Here is a 14298-nt window from a genome sequence, read left to right as displayed (position 1 = left end):
CTAATCTCCAAAGGCAAAGCTGTCTAGTGTGAGTTTTTCAAATAATAAACCCAAGTATATTTTGCATATGTTTTTGTCTGTTGTTCAAAAAACATAGACTGAATTTAAGGAATGCTGTTTGTTGTGGCAGGGTTTCACACAGGCCATTCCAAAGGAAAGGAAATCCTTCAAGGTGAAGAGGAAGGTGACGAAGGCCGCCGGGTCCTTCCTCCCACGTGGCACGGACAGCAGTGGCCTTGCTCAGAGGTCGGCAGAAGCGTCAGAAAGGCTGAGCCCCGCCGCCGCGCCAGCCACGCTACAGGTAACTGCCGCGCTTTGACTTAAATATAAGTATTTTCTAGCTTTAAAGAAAAATCAAAGATTATGCGGGGGCACTAAGGCTTGAAACACATCTCGGTAGAAACTTGGCTCTGAACCATCATCCCGAGGCTGAGGAACAAATATAGGATGTGAGGAGCAAGGCCCCAGGATATGGGGGAAACGTGTTCGATTGCAACAAAAATGTTGATTTATAAGAAGTGGCAATTTCATATAGTTTATGCAAATTTCACCAAGTTTTTTTAAAAGTTGCAAAAAGGACACTTTGGCATCAGCTTGAAAGGAATGTAAATGAATATATCCTTAATGCGCAGCCTTGCTTGGCAGCAAAGACAAGTCTAGAAGAGCTGTTTCCCACCGCACTCCTCGAGCGATAGCGGCGCGGACACGAAGTTCTGTAATTTTATGCTATTGCAAGGAGCAAAGTCGTCTGGTCGGGGATCTAATGATTCTGCGGCTACATTTTGTGGTTTTTGCATCCCAGGGAACGCCGTGCCTTTACGCAAGGCTACACGTAACGTATAGGAGAAATACAAATGAGGCAAAACACCACCCAGGTGTCAGCACGCACGTTAGGAGCCTAAGTGCGTTGAAATAAGTCGGTGCAGAGTTAGTAAGAGGCAATGCCAATATTCTCTCTCGGATAATGAAGGAGCTGCGTGTGTGCTTGTACAGAAAAGATGAAATTCCAGCTTGCATGTATGTAGAGAGAGGAGGTAGGACTGGGCGCCTCGGTGTCATGGTAACAAGGCAAAGCACGCGGCATATAAATATCTGAACATCACGGTCCTCACTTTCTTCTGGGATGCGCTGCCTATAACTTTGTAATGACCTCAGCCAAAAACTAGGCTGAATGCCAGCGTTTCTCATCGCAAAAAGGACATTCCTCTGGCAGCTAACATTTGTAAAGTGAGTTAATGGTAGAGCTTTGTTCATTAAAGAGGAGAGGTAAGAAATGCACGTAGAGGATTGCTTCTAATTTATGATTATCCACAACCTCCTATTACCTTCCATCGCCGCCATCAAATATTTAGAAGCACCTTAAATCAGCTATCGTTAATGGTGGGTAATTACATCGTAGGATCCGTGCCTGGGGTCCTCCCGGGGCTCGTGCCCAGCTGTGCCCAGCTGTGCCCCAGGCCCGGGGGCCCCTCGCCATCCCAGGCTGGCATGGCGTTTAGGAACGGGGCACGTAAAGAGCTGCCGAGCCGAGGCGGCGTGCTGGGGGTGGCTCTGACACAGCTGCTGGGACAGATCCCGGCTGTGGCAGGGGAAAACGTGCGTCATCGTGGCCCTGACAGCCGGGGCCGGGGCGCTGCCAGCCAGCGGCCCTCTCTGCTCTTGTAGGCTTGGGGCTGGGTGGGGGTCTCTGGAAATGTAAAATCAAGGGAAAATTAAATCCCTTCTAAGTGCTGGATTTCGTACCTCGCCGCTCTTTTCTCCATACTTTGCTGCTGACCGCTGCTAGCCAAGGAACAGCGTTAGGTACTCATTTAAATCCTGATTTATGACAGTTTTTTGTGATTGAAATAATTCTGAATTAAAATTCTTTATAGATGGCATGTGTTTGGACAATTTGTGGGCATGAAAATTTTTTTAGCAACAATGTTTTAGAAATAATAATGAAATATTTGAACAGTTGAATAGTTGTCTTTATTTTGTATACCTAGTTTTGACTCTGATGTCATATTCCGTCCTTCTTAAAGAAGGTTTTAAGTATATTCTTTTTTTTTTTTTTTTAAGAAATATACGCATTTGACTGAAGAAAGTGTCTTAAATGTGCACCATGAGTGAACTGGGAGACCTTTGTGGCTAAGTGTCACCATTCACATCAACAAAAACCCTACCATGGTGTTTTAGTTATACTCTTCATTCCCTGTGACAGTTTGGTTAGATTTTGTTAGACTGTTGAAAAAATGGTTTTATAGCGAGTCTTAGCAAATATATAAAGTAATCTGGAATTGATCCTCCAGAGATTTAATCCTCTGCTCTGGCACGGCAGCGAGGCCAGTGAAATCTTGGCCCGGTTTTAGGCTATTTTCACACCTTCTTCAGATCGGAGTTGAAGGAAGCAATCTAAGCAAAACCAGATTGCCTTGAAAGTAATGGCCTTTCTTGCCTCCAAATTCTCCAAAATCTATTTTAAAAGCTTTTTTTTTATTATTTTAGTTAGAATTTATTTGCTAGAAAGATCTTTTAGAAATCTCCTGTAGATGCTGAAAAAGCACGTTTTTTTACATATTTGGATTTTACATTTGCATTGTATTTTATTTGGATAACCACTGACTACTTTTCGCTGTGGTGTCCTAGAAAGCGTGTCCTGCCTTCTGCTTGGTCCTTGTTTCACGGGTTGGATTTTCATGTCTGCCTTCACATTGTGAAGGAATTGATGGGAAAACTGTATATTTTAATTGAATAAAGAGAATCAATATGAGGCTTATTAGGAGATATTTAGCACTAGTTCTCTCCTGTAAGGTTTAGAGATCTTTCTCATTTGGTAGATGTTTCTATTATTCAGTAAAAAAAATATTCACGTTTGAGATGTAACTATGCAGAAGCGTGAAGAACTAATTCACACTGTGATAAAATAGCTGTAAATGAGGTGGGGAGGGATAACTTATCTGAAAGATTACTTGGGAATAGCACCAATCACCAGCATCAGGTAATGAAGCCCTGTTCCTGCATTGGAAAAGCGATGCCGTGGCCCCTAATATTTGAACATGGAGCAGGGGATTTGCCAGCGTCCTGAGGGGATTTTACATCTGCTATAAATAGACGTCACAAATATTGTTTTGCAGTTAGATTTGCCATTGTGCAGCATGGGCAAATTATTGGCTTTGCTAGCAAAGCTCACTGTTCTGTAAAGGTCAGAACGACAACCAAATCTGAATTTTTTGCACTTTATTTTAAATAATATTAATATAAACAATATTTTAAAATCTAACATATGTGTAACGTGCAATAAGTAAATGAGTAACTCTGAGACTTATCTAAATTGCTACAGGTGCATTGAAAAATGCAAGTATATTTTGTAGGAAGGTTGTATTCGGAGTACAGAAAAAAACACTCCAGGTTTATGGAAAAGACTTTGGAGGTGAAATTGCTCCTTCGCACGCTCCGCTGTCTTCTGAGATGCCCACGCTGCTTGTCCTGGATGCACCGCGCTGCTCCTGGGGCAGCGGCGCCCTGAGCAGGAGGGGGCACCTTGTCCTGGTGCTATCCTGGGACCCTTCCCTCGCTCGTCTGCCCCTCACGGGAGACCTTACTGTTCCCGAATTATTGCCTGGGCTCACAACTGGGAGGTAGAAGCAGCTTCTTCCCTAGACCCTGCGGCATGGAGAGCGACGCCAACAGAAGTGATGCCAACCCGCTAACGGCAGGAAACACAAGTTTTCCAGGTTCCCCCCTTATCCCAGCCGAAGGCGTTCACAGGGGCAGAATATCCTCTATCAAAATGCAGTGGGATATGGTAGAATATAAACAGCCGTTACACAGCATTTTAATGAGATGCCAGTAGGAACAAAACGTAATTCCGCCATAAAGCTGGTGATAGTGAGTCTGTATTGGTGGCGGTGTGTTTACCCTCTCAATACTCTCAGTGCATGCGTGGCTGTGACTGAAGACCAGAGGGAAAGAGGAGGAGAAGAAAGCCCTGGGCGCTGTTGGAGCAGGTAATCACATAAACGCACGGCTGTGTTAATCCGACTCAATTTGCAAGCTGGAGGGGACCTCAGTGAAGGTTAACATGTAAAATTACAGGCAAGGAAGATGGCGTTCGTGCCCTTTGCAGGTACAGCCTGTCTGGGGGTGGTTTCCCGAACCTGCTCACCTGGAGCTGCATCTTCACAGCCAGGAGTCGGCGATGGGGGGATGCTCTGCGCGGTGGCCCCCCCGCAAGGCTGCGTCACCTCGTTGCCGCTGCGGCACCGTTTCCCAGCCCCTGCCGTGGGGTATGTCGGGAGCTACAGAGCAAACCCACAGCGTAGTCCTTCATCCCCGAGCTCTGGGTCGTCACAGCTGTGCCACGACACACGTACGGGGAAGCAGTCTGAAAGAGAGCCCACGCCACGCACGGGCTGATCGCTTTGGTATGAGCAGCGTGGGAGCCGGCAGTAGCACCTGTAGGACAACCACGGGGGTACACGAGAAGAGGTTGTATTGGAAAATGGGGGAAGCGGGACTAAAATCGCCAACGCAATCTGAAAATCTAATTTTAAATGGTAAATTTCCTGCAAATGATGTCCCTTTTTCAGCGTCCCTGGGACAGAGGACCTGCCTTCCTGCATGCAAGCCCCGACTCTTAGCAAGCACGCTTTGAAGAGAAGAGTTTTCAGTAATGATTGTCTAGGAAGAATTTTCAGACAGAGAAGCTCATTCAGATTTGTGTGTGCGTGTATATACACACATACAGTGATTCGAGACTGAGCCTCGACCGCACAGAGAACTTTTCCGTAGTTAAAATGTGTTACTCTGGGACAGCAAAAGCAATTATCCTGTTCTTGTCCTGTCAGCTGGAATCATGATGAAATCTGAAATTTTTCAACTTTCTTTTAACTTTAATTGCAGTACAGGCATCAACAACTGCTTAAGAGCACAAACCCCAGCGCCTGTTTAAGTAAAGAGGACAGGTATATAGATACAGGCTTGTGGTCATTATTTGTGCAGACCCTTAAAAATGATGATGAAGATTAGTAAAAGGAAGAGTATATGAACAAAACACGAGCTCATCTAAAACACTGATGGGAGCTCAGGTGTTTAACATGTTTGCACGGCGGTGCTGCCTTTTTTTGAAGGATGCCTCATCCAGGCCAAGTGAGCGCGTCGTCCCTTTAGACTTCCACACCTCACTAAACAAAAACTGGCTGGAAAAGGCCTGGCGTCGGACCTTCTTTTCTAAAAGACAATGCATAACTTGCTTCATTTTTTCATGACAAGGGCAAAAGTCCTGAGATGCGGGTGAAGGCCTTTTCCCGTCGGATGGGGAGGGAAGCTGCCCTCCCCTGGCCGTAGGGTCTGTGCTGCTTCCATTGCTCCAGCAGCACAGAGATGAACCCTCTGATAGGAAACTGCAGTCTGGGGAGGAGCAGCCAAAGGGTAGCAGCGGCAGCGGTGGCTAAAGGGATCTGCAGCGGTGGTCCTGCCGTGTGGACGTGGATGCTGGAAAGCACAGAAATTGGTAAAACTCCCCTGCCTCCTCAGGCTGTGAGGAAATACTCTCACGTACGTGAAGTATTTGACCTTTGCAAACTTCAAGGGGTGGGTAATGATTCACAACAAAATATGTAAGGAATAGATAGAATATACAGTACAGGCACAGCCAATGCTTGTGGCATCTTGCTCAGTAATTCATTAAATACCTGCCCTAGAGCAGCACCGCTATATATCCTTCATATAGACTTAAATGCAAGATTAGATTAGACAGCAGTTTTCTACTGGTTTTTTTTTAAGCACAGGAAACTTAATTTCATATTATTGTAGCGAAATAATTGGTTTAATTAGTTAAACCTTTCCAACTGTATAGAGAAGGAAATTGCACGATTTTTCGTTTCATACCATGCCGTGTTGTTACGATAGTCTGAGTGCCGAGAAGATGCTCCTCAGAGGTTTTTCTTTTGCTTTTAATGCAAAAATATATTTTCGCGTCACAGGCTCTGCACTGAAGCGTTAGTCTCCATAGCAAGTAGTTGTGCTGGATCTGATTTACACTGCAGACTGTTTCTTATGTGGTGGTAAACAGCTCCTTTTCAAACTGGGAACCAATCACAAGTGGGGTCCCCCAGGGATCGGTATTGGGCCCAACGCTCTTTAGTATCTCCATAAGTGATCTGGATGACGGGATCAAGTGTACCCTGATGAAGTTTGCTGATGGTACCAAACTGAGCGGGGAAGTGAACGCTTTGGAAGGCAGAACCACCTTGCAGGAAGATCTGGATAGGCTGGAAGAGTGGGCTAACAAGAACCTTGTGAAGTTCAGGAAGGACAAGTGTAAGGTCACGCACCTGGGAAAGCATTATCCAAGAGTGCAGCACAGACTGGGATCCACCTGGCTGGAGAGCAGCTCTGTGGGAAGGGACCTGGGGGTCCTGGTGGGAGGAAGCTCAACATGAGCGAACAGGGTGCTGCGGCCAAGAAGGCCGACAGGGTGCTGGGTTGCATCAAAAAGGGCATCGCCAGCAGAGGTAAAGAAGTCATCATCCCGCTCTACTCAGCGCTGGTCAGGCCACCCCTGGAGCACTGTGTGCAGTTCTGGTCCCCGCTGTACAAAAAGGATGTGGCCAGGCTGGAAGGGGTCCAGAGAAGGGCCACCAGGATGATCCAAGGACTGGGAAGCTGCCGTACGAGGCTAGGCTGGGAGAGCTGGGTTTGTTCAGCCTGGAGAAAAGGAGGCTTAAGGGAGATGACCTCACCATGTTCCAGCATTTAAAGGGTGGCTACAAAGAAGATGGAGGCTCCGTTTTTACAAGGAGTCACATGGAGAAGACGTGAGGGGCGATGGGTACGAGTTACTCCTTGAGAGATTCCAGCTGGACACAAGAGGAAAATTATTCACAGTGAGAACAATCAGCCGTTGGAATAATCTCCCCAGGGAAGTGGTGGATTCCCCAACATTGGAGTTTTAAGATTCAGCTGGACAGGGTGCTGGGCCATCTTGTCTAGACCATGCTTTTGGCAAGAAAGGTTGGACCAGATGGTCCTTGAGGTCCCTTCCAGCCTGGGATTCTGTGACTCTCTGATTCTGTGATTATGTAAAACAAGGGAGATGAGATCAACTGGAGGGAATAGGACAGAGCATGGAAAGAAAGATTATATTTTGTACTTGGATGCTATTTAGTACCTTGAACTTGCGAGACTAATGAGTTTGTTCATGCATCTTCTGCAAAATTATCATCTGACCTTTGACCGGGAAAGCTGTTACAATGATCGTGCAATAAAAAGCACCAAGGTGTTTGGCCTTTAGGGCCCCATAATACGTTGTAGCGTGGCTAACAAGGGCTAAAGAAATGTTCCTTTCTTCAGTGGTAGGCTGGGAGAATTTTTCCTGAGATCAGAGAGACGTGCATGGCAGGCTTACAATAGCCCTTTTATTTTTCCACTATATAAATAGAATCCAAGATGAATTTGTTAAAATTATAGGCAGACATACCTCCTTCTTCAGATATTTTTTTAAAAGTTTAATATTTGAACTTTTAGTTATCTCAAAAAATTTAGACTTTACTTTCTAAGCAAAATTGTGATAGCATCTCCAGAAAAACCTATCCTTCTGTTCATTAAGCATTAGAAACGCTCTGAATGCTCAGCCTCAGAAGGCACAGCCTCCTCTTGCCTCCCCGCTCCAGCCCTGGTGCAGGTGTCCCCAGCAGACCTTCCCTGCGGAGAGTTTTGTTCAAGAGGACCAGGAATCCCCGAGTGGTGACGAGCATAACCAGGAGAACTGGACGTGCTGCCTCCAGCAATAATGCGTGGAACAGGGCGGTTTTGGCATCTATCTTGGCACAGTCACCTCATGCCCATAAAACAAGAAAAGCCGCTGGTAGTTCTCCCTCCTTCTCTCCCTTCGCTTCACCCCAACACAGCAACATTATTTTGTTCTGTAACTGAGGGTCTCTGCTGTGGTCGCAGCTTTTACTGCGGTGTTTCTTTGCCCGTTCTCTTCAAGGTGATAATCGCAGATAACCCACAGCAGCGTAAGGCTTCTTACGAGCCAGTACCTCAGCATTTAGTCTCAGACCCTGACGGGTTGGCACAGTCCGGACTGAAGCCTGTGGTGCCGGCCACCGCCACACTACACAAAGCAAGCCGGTATGATTTTTCCTACACCTTGTGATTTTGGTTGTCTGGTTTCCCGATGCTGCGCTCACACGCTGAAGTTCCTCCAGAAGCAATCTATCACAGTTTTCCTTACAGAAAACCAGTCATTTGGAATCGCAGCATAGAGCTAATTTAAACAAAAACCTTGGGAACTGGCAAGAAAGCAAGAAACATTGCCTCTCCGTTAAGCTTAACCAGCAATAAGCCTGTAAAGCTCTCCTAATTTATAAGATGTCAAAGTGTGTGGAGTATTCCCCACTTGAGCCTCATAAAGGTAATTTCTAGGAAGCTATGCTGTTCATCAAGCGTTGTCAGAGAGAAGGGGAAAAATACATTCTTTCAGTGTCGTTTCATGGGATTCTTGCAGTGAAGTGCCTCTGTGATGACAAAAAAGACTAGCCGAATGGAGGTATTGGTTTAGACGAGCTTTCCTGTTAGATTCACGGCGGGGAGCGCAGGAGCAGCTCTGGGCTGCGCTGGTCGGTGCCGCGCTCCTTCCTGCAGCCTCATCGGAGCACACAGCACTTGCTTATTAAATGCCAGCAGTCATCAGTAAGTAAATTATCCTGTGTTGTTTCAGAGATACAGAGTGTTTTAAAATGCTGCTGATCTGCGTGAGCATTTGGGAAGGCACTTGGGAATCGCCTCCAAGGCTGCCCTTGGGAGGAGGCACGTACCCTGCCTGCACGTCGGCACTCTCTGCAAGGAATTCTGCCCCTCTCCTTTTGGGGGGCCTGGTTTTTTTTTCCCCTGATGTATTGCTTTAAGGTTAAAATATATTTTCCTAACTCTATTTGTCAGGGAATGAAGGAATTTCACGTAGCAAAGATTTATTTCATGAAGAAATTGTCCAACCGAAAGGTGGTATCTCATTATTATCATAAAGCACAGTATTTATGTAAAGCTTTGGATGCCCCGTTGGTTCAGCCCTCTTCTTGGGCAAGCATGGGTTTATATATGTTTTATAGGCAAGAAAAATGACTAAGAGGGGGAGAGAGTTTTGCAGACGGCCATCAAGAAAATCAACGGCAGGATGATGATTAAAACTCCTGCCCAACCACCGGGCTTTGCTGCCTGCCCCATCTGGGTTAGAACATCTCACTCTGACTGCGTGAGCATTGGAAGTATCTTATCACTTTTAGCCATACAGGGCTTATTGACAGCTTTCTGTTCTCCAGTTCTATTATTTATAACAAGCAGCGTACTCTGCTGTAAAACCAAACATAAAAACAAAGGCAGGGCACAGCCCGGCTTAAGATGTTTTGCAAATATAGATGAGGTAAGAAAAAAGCCATAAAAGCTTTTGAGACCTCTTGATTTTTCCCCTTTGAATCCATGCGTCGTAAAATCTCATAGAATATAGGATGTACTGCAAACTCAGAGGTAAAGCGAATGTGCTCTTTGATGCTGCTCTTTGTGAGATCTCTGACATATTAGCAATAAATTCAGGTGGTGTGGTCGCCCTGGAAGAGGTGAGTTTTTTACCAGCTTGTATATTGTATGTGGCAGTTGATAAATGCTCCCTTCGGTTTCGGGAAATGCAGAAAAGCACTACAAGTGGTCAGGTGCTGTGCTCGAGGAGATGAATATCCAAACAGCCTTGGTTTTTTAGGTTATAGAGTCTATCCAAAGCAAAGCAGGGAAATCACTGCCGGCGTGCATCTCCTGCCAAGTACAGGCCGAAATCAAACTGGCAGAAACATCAGGGAGAAAGTTTTTTCAAAAGAAACCCCACTCTCTGATGAGTGGAAAACCACAGACAACCTATTTCTCTTGTTGCGTTTAACTGTTAATGGAATCCGTCGTGCTGCCGCTGAACGTGCATGCGATTTCTTTGCCAGACGACGGCTGCAGGATGGTCTTGATCACACGCTTAACCGCGCCGTGCAAACAAGGAGGCAGCAGCGTTTTCCTGCAGGAACCCGGTTTTGCCTTTCCTGCTCATGTGTTTTTTTTTTCCAGCAGGAGTTAACAACGGTGCAACGTACCTGAAACCTCAGAGAGTGGTTTGAGGAACTAAATGTGCCCGAAGCCTTCTTAGGGAGGGGTGGAAGGGCCGTGCAACCCCGCGGTCTGAGACAGCTCAGAGCAAGCCAGAAATGTGTTTCCTTCACTGGTGGCCAAACAGCTGGGTTTTGGCAGCTGTAAGCGCGCGCTCGGCGTGGGGGTGAGCCAAGGGGGTGCCCAGCAGCAGCAGTGGCACAACTCTGAGCTGCTCGAGTTTGCTGTTTTAAAATATGCGGTGTTCTCTTCTTTGCAAAATGGAAGGGAATTAGCTTTAGAGCGCCGTAGCTGACATTAAAGGGACTCTCAGTCTGCACTAACTGTATTCCTTGAGCTCTGATATGGTAATAGAAAGTATAAATTGGACGGTAAATAGTGATTCATTCTCAAAGAAAATTCAAACGCCCGTTTGTTTTCCTTAATTCAACTTTTGGTGTTTTCATTTAGTATATAAACTCCATGGGCTGATCCGTCTCCAGTTCATACTTTCCTGTCTAGCGGGTTTTATTAATTGCAACACCTTCAGTTGCTGTTTTGTTTAGATAATAGAGGACTATTCAGCACAAAGAAAATGAATTTTCCTGTTTCACGTGTTTTCGGGTTTGCTTCTTTGTTTCTTCCTGTAGTTTTTAAATGAATTCTAGAAAACAGCTGTAACAATAGGGAAAGAGAGAAAGGCTGAAGTAAACATTGATCTTTACCGTGTAATAATTTATGGTACCAACTTAATAAGTGGCGTGACATGAGCAGTTCACCATCCATTTATCATGCATTGATAGTTTGATACCTGAATTTTTAACACCACTGCTTGCTTTGGCATAATAAAGGACCTGCCAACGTTTCCATTAAAACTACGAGATTTTCGGAGTTTCTGCTTTGGCTATAAATATCAGTATTTGTAATCTATGAATTATTATGCAGAGTAGCAATCAATGAATGACTTATTCCGGCAACTATAAAAAAAAAATAAGACTTTGACATTTTTTAACTTCGGGAGGACATCATCTTCTTTCCAGAAGAAAAGGCTTAGGAATACTTTTAATTACATCCACCATAAAAAGTTTACAAACTGAGAGACAGTCCTGAGCTAAAATAAATCACTTTAATTCCACAGATGGCAAGAAGGAGACAGCAATTTACATTAAAAGGTTCTGACGAGAGTTGTCTTGAGCAGTAGTTTGCTGGCATAATAGCTTCAGGCTAATCACATATACTTCCAGTATCTATAGTGTGGTTCTAGTCAGGGAAATGAGTGTACAAAAATAGCATTTGAGCTTGGCTCTCTACAGTCCCATCTCAAGGACTCCCCAGTCCATTTCGGTCAGCGTAGAGGTCACATCGGAGTCTGGTGACTGCGAGTCTTTTGACCGAGCTGCAGATAATAATGTCAAGTCAAATTATTTCTGCTTCTCACATCACCTTCCTCAGATTTAAAAACTGCTGTGAAGCAGAATAAAACCCCTGACATTCCCTCGCTGTCTGCCTTCACCGTGCCATCCATAAGAAGCCGAACTCGTCAGTGGAATAATACAGAAACATGTTTCAAATAGTTGTGATCCAGGTTCTCCACGCTTGCTTTTCCTCATGAAATCCACTTCAGATAAGGTGCAGGATAACAATTTCAAACACGTGGCTGGTTTAGGTACCGGGTTTTCTGAGTGCTTCAACTTTTGCAGAATATCATTGGGACGTAGTTCTGTGAGTTCAGTGTAGCCAAGCCCGTTTTGCAGTTGTGGGCGTCCTTATCGCTGTGGTTCATGGCTTGGGGAAGCATGCGGAGGCGGGGGGATGGTCTCACCGAACGCTGTCAAGATAGTCTTAATTTGTTTTAATAAAAAGTTAGTTTGTTTTAATAAAAAGACCTACGGGAGAAAATAGGATTATTGTTTCCCCAGAGAGCCTACAGCATCGTCACTAACAAGGTGCAACGAAGGTCCCGCGCCGTGCCGAGCCTGTGCCGGCTGTTGGCTCATCACCCTCTGGGTGCCTGGAGTCCCAGCTAGAACGAGCAGACGTGGGTACGGAGAAGGGACAGAGCTCTCGTACAGCGATGGCTTTACTGGGCATCCAGGCTGGTTTCGAGTGCGATCTGTCCCTAAAGTGTTTTTTTGACTTCTTAGCCTGAAACCTATGTCCTCACTTCCATTCTTTCTGGAAAAACATAAAAATGCCTCTAATGACTGAAGACTCTGAAATGGCTTCACCACCTTCACCTTGGTTTTGGTGGTTCAAGAACCCAGGAAAAGAGACGCATGGAAAACAGAAATTGTGGATAACGGGATAACAGTGAAAAATAAGTTAACTGGTGTGCTAAATTCTATTTATATCCACAGTTTCTAAGGAATCGCAGTAAAAAGGGTTTGTGATTGTGTTTGTCTTATCTTAGGTTGTAGGGATGTAATGTGCCCTCTGTAAATTGCTGAACATTTTTGTTGGGACATTTGATCTCTGTGTTGATACTTTATTACCGTAGATCACTTAGAAATGGGAAAGGGAGTTATGAAAATTAAAAAAAAAATTTATGGTTTGTTGGTTTTTCAGTAACTGGATCATTTAAAAGCTCCATTTTTAGTAAGAAATAATGACTTGCTTTATTTAGAGAATATTCAAAATGCTCTTGAGGTTATCTATTGAATATCTTGACATAACAGATAAATTAGTAGCAGACTCAAAATTAGTTCTGCACCGTTGTATATTACAATATGTTCTATATTATGGAGGATGTTACACAGCCCTTGTACATTAGATGTGGAGGAAGAGACAGAGTCAGTTTTCAAAGCTGATTTTCATGTAGGATCATGTTTAACCCCTGAAAACCTGCCAGGACTTGCCTTTGAAGTACAAAGTTGGCGTGTTTGTGGATGGTCTCTGATAGGCTGAAGATGATAGTTTTTATGGCATTTTTCTCTTTTGGTGTTGTAAAAGACTAATTTTTATATTGAAAAGTAATTAGGAGAGAGGTGGTTGTTCGTCTGAATTTTGAACTAATTAAACCGACCTAATTCCTGTCAAAAATAATTAGGATGAAAACTATGCTCCCTAAGCAACTCTTTCAAGATGGAAAACTGGTCACCGGAGGCCGGGTGCTGGAGCTGCTGGGGGTGAGCAGCCGCCCGCCGCCCGGGTAGCCGCCACCTACGCCAGCCCCTGCTATCGAAACGGTATGTGCTCCGTGACGCCTGAGTCGTTCGGCTGCTTTTATTCTTTGTTAGCTGAAAAACGCATTTTTTTTTTTTAGTCCAAACTGTGAAATTCAAGTGTTCCCAAACTAACCAGGTCCTTACTGGAATTCATGGGAACCTTTCCGTTGCAACAGGCGTTCGCTTCAATGCGTTGCTGCGAGCCAACGCTGCCGTTGGTCCTCTTGTCCTGCTGGCGTTGCCCGTAATCGCTTACGCGTCTCCTAAAGCTTCTGGTGGGATTCATCTACCCAGGGAAAGGACTTGCCAGCCTTTGGAATGGCAGTGAACTGATTAGGTGGTGTTGGCTTTTTCTCCCCCGACGCGCACAACTATGAGCATTCACTAAAACTTTCCCCAAAACAGTGTTTGGCAAACAGCGGCATCACAAAACAGTTTTGTTTTAAGCCGAAATGAATGAAATCATCTTGTTTGAGCCGACCTATAGGGCTAATTCAAGCCAGCTGAATTTGTGGGGAAAACACAAGGGCTTCGTTGCTTTTACTGTCAGAGAACATTAGTTATGTTAAAAAAAAAAAAGAAGGGAGGAAAGGAACAGCAGTGAGGATAATGGATGGTCTATCGCTGGTATGATGGCAAATGCCAGCGTGCCAGGATCTTCTGTCTGCATTCACCGCCAGCATTACATAATATTTTATCTTCTTTGGACTTGGACCTTGTTATTCGGGATAACATATAATAATAAAGGAGCATTTCGAGTGATTTTGTTAGAAATATATCAGACTGTCTAACAGTCTGGTGGCATCAATAATTCTCTATTAAGCCCTCTACACCCATTATGGTTTGTGCTTTTACTTTTTTTTCTAAGTTAGTTTCCAGGCAACCAGTAAGAACTGAATTACATTAAGCTATTAATTCAGGACTGCACGCCAGCTCCAGGTTCTGCAGCCGGTTTGTTCCTCTTGCATACAAGTTTCCTCATAAAAACCCTTTTATTGGTTTAATCTTCAGTGGTACCCAGCCCAGA

The sequence above is a fragment of the Phalacrocorax carbo genome, chromosome 6 (assembly GCF_963921805.1).
Source record: "Phalacrocorax carbo chromosome 6, bPhaCar2.1, whole genome shotgun sequence".
Taxonomy (NCBI): Eukaryota; Metazoa; Chordata; class Aves; order Suliformes; family Phalacrocoracidae; genus Phalacrocorax; species Phalacrocorax carbo.
This window is presented reverse-complemented; position numbering follows the sequence as displayed.